The 21,380-nt window shown below is 39.4% G+C and overlaps 1 protein-coding gene across 1 annotated transcript in view; it reads right to left on the reverse strand.

Moving 5' to 3' along the window:
* Nucleotides 1-21,380, reverse strand: part of GRID1 (glutamate ionotropic receptor delta type subunit 1) — a 541,694-nt gene that overhangs the window by 517,123 nt on the left and 3,191 nt on the right. The gene's annotated exons all lie outside the window — the stretch shown is intronic.

The raw sequence follows: 21,380 nt of genomic DNA on the forward strand, positions 1-21,380 counted from the left end.
AGAAAGACCTTTTAAACATTGCAGCTGATTGCAGGAAATTGAAGAAGAGCCAGGGAAAGAACGGTAAGACCAAGGATAATCAATGGGAAATCTGAGTTATTTTAAGTAAAAATGATCCACATGCACTGAAGTTCTGCTATTTTTTATGATTAATCATCTAATTAAGTATTACTGATTGCTCTGCATAAAACCTCAGACAAAGTTGACAACATTCTCAAAATAGGTACCACTATGCAGCCAAGTGGTTGCAACTTGGACAGGACCTTGCCAGTTTTCGATTTAATTTGGTCACTCACAAGACATGCTATCAACTTCTCCTTCAGATTCAAAGTAGCACTATGCCCAGAAAGCTTCTGGTGCAAAGTCATTGAAAGGCAATCAAAACAGCAATTTCAGAGATTTTCACGTAAGTGGTGCAGCCAGCAACCTCACCCCCACCATCTGAAAACATATCCCTCAGGTCAAATGCCGCAATGCTGTTCCCTGACATTTTAATCTAATGCAAACTTAGAAAATAAAAGCATTTCAAGTTCTTGTAGTGAAGGTATGGTATCACTGAATAGAATACTTAAGACCATAATGAATATTATCAGGACTTGTTAATTAAAAAATATCTTAAAGGATGATATGAATCAGTTCTTCCACTGTAAATAGAAAATAGAGCCTAGCTAGAGAGGGATAAATCATGCATTTGATATATATGTATATATAATCTCAAATATTTATGTATGTATATATATTTGATACATACATATAAATAGTCACAATCCTCCTCAGAAGTAGGTAGAGCAGAAAGGTTATGTTATTACAGAGCAACCATATCAGAATCTATACAGTGACAGACAATGAAATGGTCTAGAATACCTAAAATATTTGTGTTTAAGAAAATACAGATTTACTGGAAAGCGACTGCCTCTTTTTCTTACTTCAAATAAAGACTGAGAATTTTAAATTCTGCTTGACAAGCCTGAAACTCATAACCATCCTGAACAATCAATGCATTTACATGTTCCTATCTGCCTCTTTGAGACATACAAGCTGTAAGAAACTCCAACATTGCTAAAATGACAAAGACTGCATGTGAAACAAGAGAACACTACATCACCTTGCCTTTCAGTATTCATCTAAATCCCTCTTGATAAAAGCCCTTTTAGAGTCCTTAACAGTGACACACGGCTATTATACAAAACACAAAGAAGGTTTATATCAAGCTAAAAACTTTGTCTAACCCAAGTCCTCCTCCTTTGCTGTGTGATAGGCTACAGTTTGGGGCTTTTTACAGATTTCAGTCATTAGGGGGTATACGGAGAAAAAGAAAAATCTTCTGCTCTGCAAAGCTTTTCCTTTTTATGAGATCTTACTGCCCTGTGCAAGCAGCAATCTCCTGTTCTTTTCAAGTCTCTTTATGGAGACTCCTGGGATGATTTCCCCTGGATAAGACGGCTTTGAGGGGCTGTAAGTCAGACACACACTCCTGAGCCCTTCATGTCACCAGGGATCTGGGGAAAGAGCATTATCTCTCAAGACTGTTTTGAAAGGGAAATCCACAGTGCCATCCCTAGAGCAGTTAACAGCTCAGTCTCTGAGGCCTCTCATTAGAGGTAAGAATGACAGCCTCTCTGCTTCCCGTGCCTTAAAAGTGCTCCCTAATCAAACACACAGTGCAGGTACACAGCAACCTCCCTACATTCTCTTACCATATTTGACACCACCTTATTTTATTCTGAGCCTCTAGCTAATTAGTCATTTCTGAACAGGAAATGTTCAGTATCAAAAAACCTCACGTTTGCAAAGGTAAACCCAAGCACCATAGCTATTTCTGAAGCATTTGGCTGAACAAATGGCAAGAAGAAAAGTACTTTCAATGGAAATATGCATTCTTTCTATTACACCAAATCATCAGGAACCGTCTTTATAGCAAGGTACAATACATATATTGTTAGGAATCACAGCAATTCTTAATGGAATTCAAGTAGTGTTAAAGCTTGTGTAGAGTCCTTCCTCATGAAAGGAGATATTAAATGGAGGGTTCAATATCCTGTGAGAAATAAGGACACTGAGATGGTCATTTAAGTACCTGATTGAAGAGTTCCAGTGCAAATGCACACACAAGGTTATGTGTCAGCAGCTGCTGCAGGGACCTTGTGCCTTAGGAGCCTGACAGCTGGGTCAGCTAGAGCACGAGACCAGCCTGGCAGAGGCTGAGCCTGCAAGGGAGATACCAGAGTGGTCAAGATACTGCAGGTCAATGTCCTGGCAGGGGCTCCAATCAGACTATCCTAACTGCAAGGATTTTGTGAAGAAGTTTCTGAAGGATGATTTTAGCATAAAACAAGACATATCTTTTAGGGAACTCTTACTGAAAAAAAAGCAAATTGCATGAAAACAACAGATTTAAATCTCATAAGAGATGGTAGACAATAAAGACAAGTGCTAAGAACAGCGACTCAAACAAAAATAACATCCTTCTCTGTGTATTGCTTACCACAGCTGGGAATGCAGGAAAAGGCTCCCAGAAAGAAAAGGAAACATTCCCCAATATGTACATAAGCTACCTAATGGTGAGCAGCTATTTTATATCTATACACACACATATGTGTTTCATAGAAAGGGGATAAATACAGGCCAATTGATTGGTTCAAGTTCCAGCTTTTGGGACTTTCCTTGCCTCAGTTTGTACCTTATCTTTCTTGCTGAAGTTAAAAGGAAATACTGCCCACACACACAGACTTCAGTAACAATTCTTTAGAAAGAGACCAGATGATCAGTCATGAGCAACCAAAATATCCTGCTCCCTCATTAGACAAAAAAGGCCCAAAGACAGTTTGTCAGGTACTTTTGTGACTGGCCCAGAGTCAGACCAGCAACCTCTGAAGGCTGCCTGTCTGCAAGCCTCAGAAGCCCGCAGCCAGCTGCCCAGGCAGCAGACCCAGCCACAGGACTCTTCTCCTGCCTCCTTCCCACGAGGAGTGCCTGCAAAGAAGCAGGGACATGGGCCAGCTGTAAGGCACCTCTGCAGCAGTAGAACAGCACCAGGTGTGCCTCATCAAGTCCTGGACCCAACAACCATTGTCTACAGGAAGGCAAAGCCCACTAAAGCTTTTAGGTAAAAGTCACACATTTTCCATTCGTTTTTAAGTCTTCTAAAACACAATGAAGCTTTGTTGTCAGTTACACTAAAAGAATAAAAAGTTCCCTGGAGATTAACTTAGCTAGGGATTTCTCCCAAATATTTTCAAGACACGAGAGAAAGGAAACTGTGGAGGGTAAAAAAAAAGCACTGGTTCTGTCTATGGCCTGCCACTGCCCAAGCCTGATTAGTTACTTAGCTTTCAGACCAAAAATATTCCTTAACACAAGAAGAATCTGCACTGACAGCAAGGGTTTCCTTGGGTTTTATTTGGGAGAGTGGGCAGAGGTAACAGAAACATCACTGTCACCAAAAATTACACATTTTAAGGCAGGATTTACTTTTTTTAATAAGAAGCCTGTACAGAAAAAACACATTCTGTTCAGATTTCAAGAAAACAAAGATGAAATAAAGGACTTTTCCAACTGCTCTTTCAAATCCCATGGAATGAATTTTTTAAAAAGTCAGGATTTTAATTTTGTTTGCATTTTCTGTTTTACATTTTTTCAGAAGGTTGATAAAGGAGCAGAGATGCCTACAAGCCTTTTCAAAGAACCATTCTCATATTTTACTGCTGAAAGTGCTTAAAAGCTAATGATGGATCTCTAATCCACTACAGAATACATTCTGTGCTACATGTAGCCATTTCTGCATATTAAAAAATTATAGGCCCAGAACTCCAATCTTCTGCATGTTTTGTACTATCCAGTAACAGCAGCTACTGCTCTGCCATACCTCTTCCCATATCTGTTTCTAGATTCACTTTCTGAAGCTACAGTAAATTAATAAATGCAGTGTGGCATTTTGGAGTAAGCAGACTCTTATGACAGTTTAAGGACATTCCTAAGAAGGGATATCAAGCTCCACGTGCATAGCTGGCACTAAGGCAGTGCCTGGAAGACCCTTGTAGACAGAATCTCCTGTTTTCATTCTCCCATTGTCCATACTTGGCTAGCTCTTGCTCACTTCTGGGTAGCAGTCAGCTACAGGCTTAGAAAAACATCTGATACTGATCATAAATCTGCACAGACTCATCTTGAAAGAGCTAGATAGTCTCAAACCCAAAGCAAGACTTTGAGAACCCTGAACTGCACAGATCAGCCCCTTTAGAGCCTCTTTTTAGGAATTACTTGTCAATCACTAGTAAAACAGGCAATGAATTTTTAAAGCTATCTTTTTTGTAACTTTTTACAGTCAGACTTAATACTTACTTCAGTTACCATAACAAGTGTTGCGACAGATGCTTTTGGGTTTAATAAAGACAGTCAAGCAGATTTATTGCCTATTTCTTCTAGAGGCAATTGAACAATTTTCAACAAATAACTTCCTCCAGTACAGTCTTTATTTTTGTGCCTATATTGAATAGCATATATCAGACTGCAGCTCTTTCTCTTACAAATGAACCGCTTCAAGTCTTTACAGATCAGTCAAGTCTGCTGTGACTGACGACTTAGCTGGGAGCAGTCACTCCAGTGACACAGTCCTGGTTGTCTTTCTCTACCAGTTGAGCGTGCCATCACCTGTGACATGATCACTTGTGTCTGAGCTGAGGGGTGTAACTTCAAGAACGCTCAGTATTCCTTCAATTTTGTTCACAGTGCAGCTCTGCCTTCGAAATTATTTTCCCATTGGCTGTACCTTTTGGAAATACGGACTCGGCTCCCACACAGGCAAAGCAGACAACATATCATATGGCCTGTTAAGCAGAGACAGCTCATATCATCTCAGCCATTTAGGTGGAATTGAATTTTAATGCCACAAGGATAAGAGGTTGTTTCTGACCAAGTCCAGGCTGCTTCTGCCATAGGAAATCACAGAATTACAGAATCACAGAATGGTCAGGGTTAGAAGGGACCTCTGGAGATCATCTAGCCCAACCCCCTGCTAAAGCAGGTTCACCTACAGAAGGTTGCACAGGATCACATCCAGGCAGGTTTTGAATGTCTCCAGAGGAGACTCCACAACCACTCTAGGCAGCCTGTTCCAGTGCTCCGTCACCCTCAAGTAAAGAAGCTTTTCCTCATATTTGGATAGAACTGCCTGTGTTGCAGGCTGTGCCCGTTGCCCCTTGTCCTGTCGCTGGTCACCACTGAAAAGAGCCCAGCTCCGTACTCCTGACACTCACCCTGAAGATATTTCTAGACATCGAGAAGATCCCCCCTCAGCCTTCTCTTCTCCAGGCTAAACAGGCCCAGCTCTCCCAGCCTTTCCTCCTAAGGGAGATGTTCCAGTCCCCTCATCATATTTGTAGCCCTACTATTAAATATGAACTACCCAATATGAAATATTAAATAATAAATAAATATGAAGGGACAAACCACAGCTGAAGTCCCAGTGGTGCACTCAGATGAGTGGATCCTATTATTCCTGAAGTGAGTTGGGAGACAATGGAAAATATGAGGAGTGGTGCTCCTTCCCTGCCGCCAGCAACAGCTGCCTTTCCCAAATCCCAGCTCTTCTCATGGGGCAGCAGCAATGCTGGCAAGCCTCACAGAGCAGCCAAATCCATCACCAAAACTAAAGCTGATGCTTGCCCCAGAGCTGACAGCTTTGCCCGTGCCTTGAGCCATTTGTGGCTCATGTTCTTCCCATGTGGGAGGATCTGCCTGTGGAAGGATCAATTATCATATTTCAGAAGTACCTGCAAAAGATTTCAACTGACTGCAATAAGCATCAGCAATATACCAATTTAACTGCCTCGCTGTATAAGATACCCACTCACTGAGGCTGAAGAGCCAAGCTAACTTGGAAAGAAAGAAAAGAAATTAATCCCAAAGCAGATTATCATGTGTATGCCAAGCTCTATTACACATGGCAGGGTAGAGGAGATAAAGCTTGCACCCTGTATCTGTAGGTATCCCTAGGACTGGATCTGGTTCACAGTACTTACACTGTATTGGTCACAAGTCAGGTCTAAATGCACGTGGGCCTGGAAAGCTTTCTTATGCACAAATTCTCAGGCTGCTTGTGAAAAATAACTGTGATTTGCACTATTTAAAATCAAATCGTTGCCATGGGATTACATGTGGTCTAGAACCTCAGCTGTAATGGGCCTGAGGATCAAGCCAGGCAAAAACCGACACAGTTATTGATGGTTATAAGGTTATGATTTCAGATGTCTATGAACAGAAAGCAAGCAGGTTGTGATCCTCATACTACGCTTTTACAAACTGAAGAAAGCTGCAGAAGCATTTAATAAGTTAGAGCAGTAAAACAGTACTGCATACAATGATTTCTCGGAAAGGTTTATTCATATGTCTGGAAAAAAGTTAAGCTCCTCAAAGTCCTCACAGAAATAATCCTTTCTATTTTGTAAGCAAATGGTCTGACTTCTTACAAAATCATCAAAAAACTACTGTGTGCTACTAATGGCAACAAACATAATCAACTTCAAAAAGTTCACATGCAATATACAGAAGGAAGAACTTCCAAGGAAATTGCTGCAATCAGTTCAAATGAGGCAGATGGGCAGGAATATGCAACTCCTATGATTCAGTGAGTTAGTGCCAATATAGACTATGATATTAGAAGTACTCAGCGACATTGTTGTACGAGAGGCCCCATTGTAGCACACTGCATTAACAGCGGCAAAACCCTTGAGAATTTTCCAGGCCTTGTCAGCCCAGACTGCTTTGATGAGTGGTATAAACAGAAGATGAAATAATCACTCACTAGTTTACAAGCACTGAAGTACAGCTATTACAGATTTCTAGTCTGCATTATGACAGTGGCACAGTCATGCTTGGCAAACAGGCCAATACCTGAGCTTATGGTTGTCAGACATCCCAAATTCCCATGTTGATTTTTATCCCTCTGAGGCTTATACCTCCAAAGACTATTTCTGTATTTCCCTACAGAAAACAACTCAGACTAGCAAATTCAAGGGGGTTGTTCATCTGCTTGTCAGCACTTAGATAATGGCTTGTTGTTCAACGTCAGTCAATTTTTCTACTCTTTGTAGTGGGCTAATGATAAGTGAAACCCTCAGTACCTCACATAAAGATTTAACAGACTATTTTAAGGAAAATAAACAAAAGCATTAGGTTAATTACAGTGAGCATACTGTCATTTTATGGTTGGACTCACTGATCTTAAGGGTCTTTTCCAACCTCAATGATTCTATACTTGTGGCCTGTGTCTGGGGGACAAAGCTGGAAGGATTGATTTGGGTCACTGACTCTATTTCTCTGCAAACACAGAAAAATACAATCAAGGAGTCAAGAATATATCAGTCCTGTGAACACTAAGGATTATTTCCTAAATCTGCTACCACGGGCTTCAACCTGTGGTTCACAGATCAATCTATGCAAAAAAAATAAAAAAATTAAAAAAAAAATCAAGCCCACTGTCAGTAGATTTAAATTATCATCCCTCTCAGGAACTTTTCCAGAGGTATAGAAACTGAAAAACTTGAAAACAACTGGCCCACAGCCAACCCAAAGTCTACAGTAAGAGGCCAAAGGCCAGAACTACAATGCAACTCAACAGGAGACCAAAGGAAATTCAGACCATAATGCTAGCCCCAACAGTATCAAGAAACCTGTTGGGTCAAATAGTTCAGAAAATCCTGAAAAATGGATCACAACCCATATGGCACAGAGACTGGAAATGAAGTAAGTAGCAGATCTCCACTCTTCTCACCAGGAAAAGAAATTCCTTCACAAATCCACATCTAGATTAACCCATTTCTGGTTTAAGCAAATGCAGTTCAGCAGTAACAGAATTCATCAATACATGTACCAGCCTAACATACCTCAGCGCTTCCTTTGGCCAGTCTGGTACTTTGGGTGATCAAAGGATGACAGCAAAGAGAAGGGTGGGAAGGAAATAATGGATGAAGCAAAGACTACCATGCACCTTAAGCTATGTTTCAAAACAAAACAGGTCAAAAGGAAGCATGAAGTATATGATAGCACTACATGAGCACCAGGAAAAGGAACTCCAGTCCCAAGGACACATACAGAGGTCATGAGCATACAGTTTTCTCTCCCTTACCATGCTATGCAGACCAGAGCTTGGCGAGCACATGAGAAACTGCAATGGGACTCCCATTTCTCTTCACCTGGTAATTCTCATTCACCAGCAACCAAAGTTAGAGTCAAACTTCCACAATTTAAAACTCAATCCAGGACCAGCATCCAGAAAATCAATTGACCTTTCTCTGTATCAAGATAGCTAATACTCTCAACAAGTTTACTTCCTGTATTAATATTTTTCTATAGAAAAAGAGATAAAAGAAGTTTCCTGCAAAATCTCATCAAAAAGACAATATAATTATAAGGAGAATGGAATAATCCTTTTTTAAGCCAATATATCCATCTTGAGACAACCTTCAATATACTTTAGAACATTTCAAGCAATTTTATCAGCATTTAGGAAGGAAAAAGAATGCCTTGAGGCCAGTCCTGTCAGCAAATATTTCCCATCTTCATCTTAAATCTCAATATTATTCCAGATGAATGCATTGCAGGCACAATTTTTTAAAGCACCGTGAACACTCTATTACATTGATGGCCACACTTTTCCCGTGTGAGCCATTATTTGCAAATACAGATACCCTGGAAAAAAAGGTAAGTGGTAATCTTTTGGAAAGAACACAGACACACTTCATACTAACAAGCTCTCATTAAGAAACTCAAAGGACTTTTTAAAATTAGATTTATGACACCAAGACCAAAGTACAGCTGCATTTGTCTGTCTCTCTGGTTTCATGCAGATAATAATTTTGTCATATCTGTTAGAAAGCTTTCTGGCCAAAAGCTAAAATAATTTGACATCGCTTTTTAACCATGAATACAACATCACCAGAAATATTAAAAAAAAAAAAAAAATTCCAAAGTTCACATATATACAAATCTTTTTTCAGGAGCAATTTAGTTTTCCCTCATGCATGCTTATTTGAGCTTTAGACCAGCTTCCTCAGCTGGTTTGCATTTTATCAACAGTATCATACATTTATACATTTTTCTATCCATTCTCAAGCTATTTATTAACATTGTAATAACATGCAAAAACTTGAAGATCCCACTTAAAATTCTCAGCTTCCAAGTGCATTTTCCAAAGGCCCTAGGACCTATGACTATTTCCCAGTTAATCTGATAATCTGAGAAGCTATTTTCAAATCACACATGCAAAGTAACCCTGAAGAGATGGAGATACATTTTTAAAAAGACAGACCTCTCCAAATCCATATATTTATTTGTATTTCCCAAGTCCAATACACTTCACCAACAAAGTAGCTGGGAACAGATTTAAACAGCAAATGAAGACAAGCCTTCATTTTGCCTTAAGACACTTTTCAGGGGCACTGGAGACAACAGAGCCTTTCCAGCTGTCACTGTGCTGTTCTACATTCAAAGGAACTCTTCCTATCTCTTCCTCAACTTCAGAGAGACAACAATCCTACCTTATCAGTTCACCAAACTGTCCCAGGAAGTGAACTGAGTGATGCAGGCTCACATCTTCCGCCAGGCCCTTGATCATCTTGTGACTGCATTTAACTTGAATTTAACTAGGTAAAGTGTCATGTGTATGTATGATACGCACTTTTCTCTAGGGCCTTGTACAGTAGTTTTCTGGTCTCATGCACTGCACTTTATAGTGTACAAATTTTACAGTTAGCTTACATTTCATGTACAGGTTTTGTACAGAGGTAAACTATACCCTTGGCAACTAGCAGGGCTATTTCTTAAATTAAAAAAAAAAGAAAAGGAAAATAAAAAGCAACCCAACTCTGTAAGTCTGTCACGAGTTACAGACTGTAAGCTTTTCTCCCCTGCAAGCCCAAAAGAGTATCAACAGTCCAAGTCATTTTCTCTTTTTACAAACACAAGAGATGCAAAATAATTTATTTCTCCTTTAATTACCCCACGTAACAGCTTATTAATTTATTTTTCTGAGAAAATAAATTTCAGAGCCAAAACATCACACACATCCTGCTCCAAGCCTTCCTTTTATAGTACCCTTTCAGAGATGTGCTACGTCCACAGACTCAACACAACAACACATTACTTCTCAGGGCAAGAGACAGGACTCCAGTTTACAAATAGTCTCCCTACAGGCCAGCAATAACAAAAGACCAGTTAGCAGGATTACCAAAATCCACTTTAGAGCCGCATTGCCACCATGAGTGCAGGACATGAACTCCTGTCTTTGATCAACAAAATAAAACAAACTTTATTTCTTGCATACCCATCAGGTGCTTTTCTGCATGTTGAACTGCCAAAAGGACAACATCTCATTAAAGATAATTAGCACAAAAAAGAAAATTAAAAAGCATTACATTTATGTCAATACATAATCTGCCTTCTAGTTCATGGACATTTTATGAAGTACTTTTTGACCAAATTACCATTTTAGTCTAAATGCATTTAACTGCCAGCATTGCCAGAACGTCCTATAACAAATATAACTGACCATTGCTGTAATTTCTTGTTTACATTCCTGATACTTTCCTATTCTATAGAGCTACTCTGATGCTCTCAAGGAGCACCTTTGGCTTCCTGTCCATGTGTGTTTTCCATTTCCTTATAATGTCAGAGATACACAGCTTAAAAGGTTAAAATCTAAAATAAAACAAAAAAGAGGAAGATTACCCATCATATAAGTGAAAGCAGGATGAGAGACTTAATTCTGTAATACAAACCCCACGCTCCCTGCAGCAGGTAACAGGAAGCTGCATGAAATGTGAAAGTTTCCGCTGGCAGTCACTGAAAGGCAGCACATCTCCCAGAGACACACATTTCATTTCCATAACGCAATTCCACTTCTTTTAATGTAAATGGAAAACACAAAACCTTAGTTTTCTCATGTAGATACAGTAACCGTTTACAAACTGTAGAATATGCTCTGAAAAAACATCTGTGTACTGCTGCAAACAGATGTTGTCATCATGATGATTAAAATGCAGTGGAAATAGAATAATCCAGCAAATCACAAAAAGCATGTTCATAAAATCTATTGCATCGAGCAGTGGTGGGGAAGAGGGAAGTACAGGGGAAACACCAAACAAGAGAAGGCAGGTAAAAAAAAGACACCAGAATCCAGAGAAATAATTCACATTTACAAACCTCACTAAGAGGTAGAATGGTGAATCTGCAGTCTATATAAAATGGGCTGTGGCTGGAGGTGAGGAGGTGGCTCTGAAAAGGACAACTCTAGACAGGAAAGTACACATCTCACCAGCTAGATGCCTTTGAGAAACTGGAGTTTTGGTGAAGAACCTCGAGTTTTGGTGAAGAACCTCAGGCATAAAGATACTAGCTACAACTGTATGGCCCCCAAGTTGGCAGTAAGACACTAAAACCAAACCAAATGGGTAACAGAAGAAAGCCCTTCCTGAGACAAATATTAGGTTACTAATAAAAAAAAAAAAAATCAACCTCAACTTCTGGTAAACCGTATCTTTCCCCATCTTGTCCTCTGAGCACTCTGGAAATTTCTTTTCTCCTCTTGGGAAAGGAAGTGCCCACCGCGGGCTGACAATTTATGGAATGATTACTTGCTAATGCTGTGGCACCCCTGCCCTTCTCCAGCCTCTTTAAAAATCCAGACCCATACCGTGCAAGCATCTCGCTCAGACCAGAGGAAATGCAAGCTTTTTCTCTTTCTGTTTGGGTCACAATGTCCTACCTATGTTAAAAAGACTGCTATTTCCACAGTAACTGAAGTACTTCGGCACAAAAGCAAGCTGAAAAAATAAAAACAAAAATAAAGTTTCAGTAAAAATAAACTTAAAGCAGATAATTGGGTTGTTCCCTTTTAATTTTTGCGCACTTCAACATCCTAGCTACCTGTGTTTTGACCCTTGCAGACATCACATCCTAAGTTCCTTTCCTCTGATCCCCTCAGATAAGTGTTCTCATTTCATAAATATCTTCAAGTAGGATAGAAAATGGACAAAACATTGGTCCTTTGGATTAAAATGCAGCTAAATATTCAACACAAGACAATGCTCAATTCATACCAAAGGTTTCCTTGGAGTTCTACAGCATTTTTTAAATAAACTTAACATTAAGTCAAGGTTTTGCAAACACACAGAAAAGACACCAAGAGGCTCTGTCTCCCATAAACCAACTCCTCCCTCCACCATCCCCTTTTACCTTTATCCAGGAGCAGAGAGGTTAAGAAACAAAGGCCTATGGAAATGCTTCTCTGGATCATTACACAGCTTCTCCACTGAAAGCATTACCAAGCAGCAAATAAAAGGTATTTCCTAAATATCAAGTAATGGTATGAACTAGCCATTTACCCACTGACAATGACAATTCTCATTAACTTTGTAAACATTTGTTTATATGGAAAATCCTTTTATTCACTTCCTAAATAAAAACAAACCAGATTGTGAATGAGATTTTGAGGATGTTGGAAGTATTCCATCAGCGATGCTACTAGTTAAAATCTCAAAGACTCAGATAAGTAAGTTAAAAAGCAGTGGATTAAATGACTGGACTAAGAAACAGGACACATAATGAGAGCTTGGACCCACTGGAAGCTTTCTGGTTTCAGCTTTTTGTATTTTTTAAGAGAGAAAGTAATTTCTTAGATATTATTCTGTTGAATATAGGGGGGGGAAATGTTTTCTTACTGTCCTTTTACTTCCTCTATGAAAGGTTGCTAAGGGAATGGTTCTCAGTAAGGTCAAGCAGTAGAAACCCTGCTGTGTGTTTTAATGCAGCCGAACACCACTTGAAATGAATGCCTCTTGGTTCTTCTTACCTTTAAGCACTGTCTGTTAATGCTTTCCAGTATTAATTCTTAAGGCATATCTGAATATATAATACAACAAGCACAAGGAAAAAAAACAGAGACCAAGATGCTACAACAAGGTCAAAGGAATGGAACTTCACGAAAGTGAGGCTACTACAGACAGTCTTTTTTCTGGTAAGATGAACCTTTCAGGCTATAAAAAGCACTCCAAACCCACAAACCTGAACACAGATTCAAGCACAGCAATCAGGTCTCCAAATTATAATTAAATGCAAGCTATTAGGAAAAACATAAAAGAAACCCTTTCAACATATTTCTCATTTCAGATATTTATTGCTTTAATGTTATGTAAATGAAGGAAATCTTGGCATATTAGCATATCATTATTATCTGTCTTTGAAATGATTACAGATCTACATATGATATAAAATGAGGTTCTCAAAATGTGCCACACTATTTTACAGCCTCAATTCAATTTTCTCATGGACAAGAATCCGAATAACCAAAGAACTACACTAAGGATCCGCATTAGCTGCTCCCTTTCCTAAGTGAAGAGTGAAATGGAAAGGATTCTCAGGATGACACCTAGATTTCAACTTCAGAGCTGACACATTTTTGTGTAAGGTAGTCTGCATAACTTGTATGTGCCCTGTGAGCAAAATGTTTCATTCCTTGGTCTGAAACCTGTCCTCTTTCAACAGGTTTCCAAATGGAAAAAAACACACCGCATTTCTGTATGTAAGAAAAATCACTGCAAGTTCTGTAATATCAAAAAAACTGTCCAAATGCAAAATTGAACATGTAAGCCATTTTTCAAAATCATCAACTCAAATATCTGTAAATTATGGAAAAATCTCTTGTCAGAAAAGCAATAGCTGTGCGGGTCATTTTAATTCTAGCAGGGCACTTTCAGATAAACAAAGACATCTGCTAAAAAAAAAAAAAAAGTGTAATTTTATATAATTACAAGACTTACACAGCAGTATGATTCCAGCAATGCATTCTAAGTAAATTTTTTATGAGGGGTAAATTGAAAAAACACCTCTAAGCATGGGATGACAGAGACAAATAAAGACACAGCAGGAATTCCCCTCAGAGGGAATTTATTATGAATGAAAGTATGAAAAATATTTTGATCTTCACCTAAAAAATGAAGAAGAGTTTGACTATGGTTTCTCTGAAATGGCAAGAAGTTAAATCTGAAGTAACTATTTCAGCCGCAGTGTGCTGTACTTTTATGGTCAGACACCATTGTAGTTGTATAACTGGGTTTTGAGGCTTTGTCTTGTTTCCCTTCCAGTAAATAACTATGGTAAACCAAGAACACTTTTAACATAATGATATCCCCTCTGTTCAAAGAATGTGTAGTTTTAACTCCTTTCACTATATAGCTCAACCATAGTATGATAAATCACATCAAAATATTAAATGCACCTCATTCTACAAGTATGAAGATGTAATTTATTAAAATGTAATACTTAGGTAGTCTATCCTTTAATCATCTGTAGCTGGAAGATTCTGAACACAGAAAGGCTCAAGGCATATTCCCTGCTGGACAGTAAGTCTAGCAATTAAATTATTTGTATGGAGTATATGGGCATGCATGTATATGCATACATACAGATTGTATTTCACAATTTATGATCATTTTCTTTAGCCATTATTTTAGCTAGATCAGGCTGAGGCTGTTTTGTATACTCATTTCGCATTTACAGATCCTCCTCCACAATAATGACTGAGAAAAGCTGTCACAGACAAACAACACACTCAGAAAATTATTTTCTTAAAGAAAAAAAAATTACAAGTGAAAAAGAAAGAAAATCTTTAACTCTGAAACACATTTGCTAATATTTTTATGAACAGTGCTTATTTATGAACTTTTGGGATAATTTCTAGCATCCTAGTTAATGATGTAGCATATTTTCTTTAATGAAACCCTAGAATAAGAAACCCAACTGCAGCTCGTTGATAAATGAGCAGGATCAGCAGCAGGATCGGTGGGAAAGGCCATTAGGTACTGAAAAAGAATTGTAGCCTAACCTGTAGCAGCTCTTGTGTATGAGACCCTTAAAACAGATGGGTGACCCACACCCAGCATGGAAATAAAGGTATTAACAAGTCTGCATGTCAGAAGAGAGAGAAGAAATGCGCTTAACCTGTTATGGTGATGGAAGGAGCAAGTAAAAACCTTTTATTGCAGGCAGGGGCTGAGACAGGCCCTGTGGCAGGCTAAGCATGCCACCTCCCCACCACCTTCTCTGAGCTGGGGCAGGACTCTGCTCTGAACAGGTCCCATCCATGCCATTAGTGTATTCACACACAAAGGGGAAAAAAAAAAAAAACCCACCTTACTACCTTGGATGCTAAGCAGTGAGCCCACAGCACCATCTCACCATCTCCTTCTCCCCTGACTCCTGACTGCCCGCTGCACCCTGATGCGTCGCACTCTCTGGGCAGCTCAGCCCCAGCCTGAAGTGACGGGAGCCTCTGAAAAAGCACAGAATGTGGCTGGGGTGGAACTAATCCCAGCACCTCCTGTAAAAAAGCCCAAGCTGTAGCAAGGATGTGTTCCAGCAGGACTGCCTCCACAAAATACAAAATTATTTCGGACCTGCAGCTAAACCCTGACCAGAACCTGAACAGCTGTGGCTACAAATTAACAAATCGCAAGTGGAATGAAAACACAAAACAAAGGTGTGTTTTGGATGTTTGCCCACAGTCTGTAGCCTGCCTTCATCCTCAGCACCCATCGAACTCTTTCATGGGCTATTGTCTCCCTTCCTTTCTGCTGAAGACATCTGCAGGTCCGTGCTTTCAGCATAGCCGGAATACAAGAATGGGAAGAGATGGACATTTTAATTTGCTGTTTTATTTAGCTCTGCAAAACACTCTGGTTTATAATGCACTGAGCCATGCAACTATAGAGCATAAAAACACAAGCACAATGAGATGACAGTATCACAGATGTCTTCACTGTGGCAGTCCTTAACGAGTCTTGGTCTGGTCTCACAAGGCACAAGGAGGTAAAACTGTTAAGCCCATTCACCCCACTGAGCAACAGCTTTTAACTGCAGCAAACTAGTAGAAAAAATGTGTAGTTACACAGCAAGGCCTCTCTGACCATGGGAGGGAACGCCTACCTGCACTCTTTCTGGTTGGTTTTTAAAAAGTGTCGAAAGCTCAGACTAAACCTAGAAAAAAATGTGTGTAACAAAATGTGCTTTCTGGAGAGCTGAGAGTTCACCTGTCAAAACCTTCCAAACAAAACCACATACCCGGATGAAAACAGTGTAAAATCTGAGTCCAAGCAAGCCACAGAAAAGTAGATAAAGGTAAAGTTACGTGACAATGAAAGACTCAAGAGAAACCATTGGACAAAAATTAATTGACCATATATTGATACAAACCAATCCTTTACAATTCTGGCAGATAAGAATTTTTTTTTTTAAGCTTTACATTAAAAATCTGCATACAGCCTATGATTTCTCACTATGCACCAAATTCCCAAATCCAACACAGTCAAATCAATAAAGCTTTTTTTTAAAAAAAATAGTTTATATATGCAATATTTTACGATTTTTCATCTTATTTTTGTTTGCATTTGTCATGCTCCCCTTTCCTTTCTATCTACTCTTCCATTCTGATATTAAAATACCCTAACTTTAAAAACAACCTTCACCTCTGGGGCATGTGAAACTATAGTTCAGCAAAACAAAACATCTTACTCCACATTCACACAAAAACCTATTTGACTTAGCTTTATATGGTGCTGGATCTGGGCTTACCGAATGGCGAGGGAAGGGTTTATCACCATAACCAAGGGGTATCTTTTCATGGTCCTTGTTAGGTCTTCCCCTTCTACATTTAATAGCCACAGAAGTTTAAAACCTCCCAACAGAGAAAACGGTCCTTTAATTGAAGCCTGAAGTCTGTATTTTGTCATAACCAGGACACAGCTTCTGGCCCACCTGTGGGTTTCTAGCCAGCAACACTTGCACTACCTTGAAATGAAATCCCAGGTTTGCAAAAAGAGCTATGTGCAAATATCCCAAGACACACACACACATACACAGAGGCACAGAGTCACTCTGCTCCTCCGTGGTTGCCTACCACAGCAATACACATATGACAAGCATAGCTCTGCTGGGTATTTTAGCCAGATAAATAAAAGTAAAACTAGCAATGGAGCTGCTGAGTCCCATTCTTCAGGTCTGTATTTCATCTCTAGTTATCTACACATTGATCAGCTTATACCTTCTCAACAAATAAAACTGTTAGACAGCAACAGTGGTAGTAACTTGAAATATATGTGCTGAGCCAAGATAGCTCAAGAACTAAGTGCTGATCTCTTCTCCCAGTTATCCACTGATAGGACACATAGGAATGGTTCAAAGCTGTGCCAGAGGAGGTTTAGACTGGACATTAGGAAGCATTTCTATACTGAGAGGGTGGTCAAACACTGGAAGAGGCTTCCTAGAGAGGTGGTCAATGCCCCAGGCCCATCAGTGTTTAAGAGGCATTTGGACAATACCCTTAACGACATGCTTCGACTTTTGGTCAGCTCTGAATTGGTCAGGCAGTTGGACTAGATGATCACCGTAGGCCACCTGCAACTGAAACAGCCTGTCTATTCTATTCTATGCCATGTATTGTTAGCAAGTTCTACAGGCTATGATAAGAAATCAGATTCACTCAGTGGTATACCCCACAGACATCCAAAAAATTAGCAGCTCTGAGTTACTCTGAAATCACAGCAGCATACATGGGACTGACAATAAACCCATTTATGGAACACCATTCTTGCTCTCAAATCATATTCTGATTTTCCAAATTTGCTCTGGTTTCCAGAGTTGACAGCATTTTAACATCAACAAGCACATACACAAGGCTGCTCAAATTAGAAACAATTCACTTGAAATTGCTATGCAGAGAGAACAGCAAGTTTCAGCTCCAGGAAAGCTCCATAGAAGCGCAAGCATCATCTGCCGAGAAACAGGGTTTCAAACTTTCACGGTTTCTGTGTAACTACTTCCTTTGGATCCCTTCTCCAAAGAGCACAACAAAAATTAAGTATCATCTTTCCCATGTCCTGGGTTTGACTCCGGACATGGTTTGTCCCGGAGCTTAACTATTCCCGCTCCAAAACCACACACGTTAGTTTTGTTTGGTTTTTCGTTTAAACTTGCCATTGTGTTTTCAAGCCCAGCTGGAAACTCGTTTGCCACCTATATGTCATACACACGGTTCCTTTTCAACACCAATGGCAGGCTCAAAAATCCCAATTTGAACCGAAACCTTTAAAGTGTTCCTCATACCTTTAAGCTTATTTGAATTCTTGAATCACAAAAAGGTTACCACAGTACTAGCTTAAAAACATATCGCACACAAACAAGCACTTATTATCTCACATCTCAATCAATTATCAGAAATTGAGCACATAGCTGTTTTGGAAGCAAGGATATAATTTAACATTATTTTTGTGATTTGAGCTCGTTTCCTTAAAATCATATGAAAAGAACAACGATACTCATGTATATTTTCTCCCGTGACCGCCAGTGAAAAAAACAATTTTTCCCTCAAGTAATTGCCACATACATAAAAGCAATATACAACAAAATGCAATGTCTGCTTGCAAGCACAGACGGACAACGAAGTCCTATTTTATGCGTACACCAGGGTCTATTTATTCTTTACTGTTACCTCCCTTGCCACTGGAGTTCCTGCCACCCGCTTGCCACACTTTGTGATAGAATATGACTTTGATGGGGCCAAAACAATCTCTTCTCTGCACAACAGGATCTTGTTTCTGAAGCGTATATTAAAATGAAAGGCAAAGATGGATCACAATTTACGCTTTTTGTTAATTACTGTTCTCTGGCTCCCTATACAACCATGAACATGAATGTCTACCAAGCCTTTGAAGAAAAAGGATGTCTGAATTTTATGTGCCTATTTCAGTCACCAGAAACTATCACAATAGTGCCCTTCTCTCTCTAAAGCAAAGTTGCTAAAGCTTTTTTTTTTTTTTCCAAAATCTTATTACACTTCTCAGCACCTTCCAGCACTGAAAACTACTCCATTTATGAAAGGCAAGATATCTTCTGTTTGGCCTTTAGTTCTGCAAATGCACTGCTCCTACTGAGAAAACCCTACAGTTACTACTTTCGTGTTTCCTACCCATGCGGAAGCTCTCCAGCTGTACAATAAATGCCAGGTCGAACACACGTTAAAAAAACCACCATCAGTAATTAAATCCTTGTTACTGTGTAATAGACCTTGTTACACAGAGGGCTGGTTTTCCATAATTTTACCAGCACAGTATCACTGAAATGAAAGTCCTTGCTTGCAGCACTCTTTTAAAAAGGATTTAAGGAATAATTTACAATGTCATCTCACAAGACGCTGCAAAAGATGCTCCGAATAAAAACAATATTTGTGATTGGTTTCATTGTGTGAACTATTCTGGCAGTAGTATCACAATGGTCTATTTTTACTCCAGATTGGTTTTTACTATAAAAAGTTCAATCGCTATGAAACTAATGCTTGCAACATTGATTTCTATGGTGCTGCTTAGAAAAACACTGCAGAATAATGTGGATGTCAGGGCATTTTATGTAGCAGCAGCAAGATTCTGCAAGTAGTCTGGGCAGTGGATTTGCTCCAGGTTATTTTGACTACTATAAGCAACATTCTACCGAAATGCGCAGGACATCCATACATAAGATACAACAAGATTTTGAATAGTCAGAATGACACCAAGTAACACTGGGCAGAGAGACACCGCTCAGAAATAGCCCGGCAACTTGTACATCCTGTGGATCATTCTGTCAGCACATTGTATAACAGTTTCAAAAGTAGGAAATTGCATCTTAAATAAAAAAAACACCTGACCCAAACCAACAAAGCAAGCCAGGAAATTGAGCAAAGTCTGATACTCTCCTCTTAGCTCTCCCACTGTGGCAAGGTTTTACTTGCAGACAGGATCATTATGTCATCCTCACAAAAGAAGACACGTTGATATGCCTTAATGAAGTAGTGACAGAGAACAAGTTCTCTTTGAAATTGTGTTCATCAACCACTTTCTTAATACTCCAGCATGGGGTCAGTTCATCCAAGCACAATTCTAACTGCAATGGACACGAACCCTGAAAGAACATCTTGGAAGGGATAGGAAGAAACATCTTTATTTACATATATTCAGGTAGCACAAATATTCTGTATCAAAAAGATTAAAAATCTGACCAGAGACTTTTCTGTGTCTTCAGCATGGATTTTCAATAGAGAAATGTTATTTTCATAGCAGTCTTTGTAAATGCAACGCTAATCATCAAATAAACCAATTAAAAATAAAATTGCAAATAAACAAATAAACCAATTAAAAAAAAATCTATTAGATCGAGAAGAATCCTCCAGTTGGTCATGCTTTTCTACTTTCAACAAAACTGAGCAAAGGGACTCTGTCCACAAGACTGTCAGCTCAGATCCCAGGGCATTCAGAACAGTTTCATAAAGTTTTACTTCTGAGAAGAGACATTGTTGAAAGCAATTGTTCAGCCAGCCAACTACTGTCACTTCCATGAATATGAATAAGCTCCAATATAGGACACTGAGCTTTTGCAAATATAAGAAGATCCAATTGTTCAGAGTTAATCTTTGCCAATAAATCAACCCGCCATTATTTAGAGATTTTTATTTTCCTCTGGTGTCTGACTATGTGGGTGGAGTTTTGTTTTAAAGTCCTCTCCTTTCCATTTTCATAAAGACTTTTTTCATACTGCCTTGCTAAGCTTTCAGAGCAGCAGGAGGAATCCTATTGTTAATGGGATCAGGCCCTTGAAAAGGTATATACTGCTGTTTCTCCTGAATGCGCTTGATGTTAACTAGCACCTACTCTGAGAAAAAAAGATACCAGAAGAAATTGTTCAGAGTTCATGAAAATTAAAATTTGATGTAATTTTGTAGCTGTAATTTGCATGTACACAGCTTAGACATAAATACATATGGATTAATGCAAATTTTTATACAGGGAAAGATTCACTCTGTGCTCTGTAAAACTAAGGGTAAGGCTGGTGATGAATCATTTTTTTAAAATATTCTAGTCTGGGTATATAAATAGCTCTCTGTTTCTAGAATAATTGCTACTGAAAAACACAGCTTCTGAAATAGCCTAGGCCATAATTAACCTCGGCTTCATTAAATCACAAATAATATCTTTTTAAAGTCTTATTTGTAAAGGCAAGCTGATTAATGTAAACGTTCCCCTTTGCAAAAACGTTCCCCTTTGCAAAAATCTAATTGAAATGATTTACCTACGTAGCTACTTGTCAGATCTTGTAAACTCTAAGAAGGTTTTCAGCCGGTGACTCGGTTACCTCACCCCCTCGCAGCCCCGGGGAGGGAGCTCCGCGCTCTTTGGGAGGACGCGAACGGACGGCCGGGGACGGCGGGCACGCGGACCTCGCGCTGCCGCCCCCCGGGGGAACAGATGCTCCGAGAGAGGTGCCGGCTCCTGCCCCGCCACCGCCCGCAGCCGTTCCGGCAA

Source organism: Falco naumanni, chromosome 9, assembly GCF_017639655.2.
Source record: "Falco naumanni isolate bFalNau1 chromosome 9, bFalNau1.pat, whole genome shotgun sequence".
NCBI classification, from domain to species: domain Eukaryota; kingdom Metazoa; phylum Chordata; class Aves; order Falconiformes; family Falconidae; genus Falco; species Falco naumanni.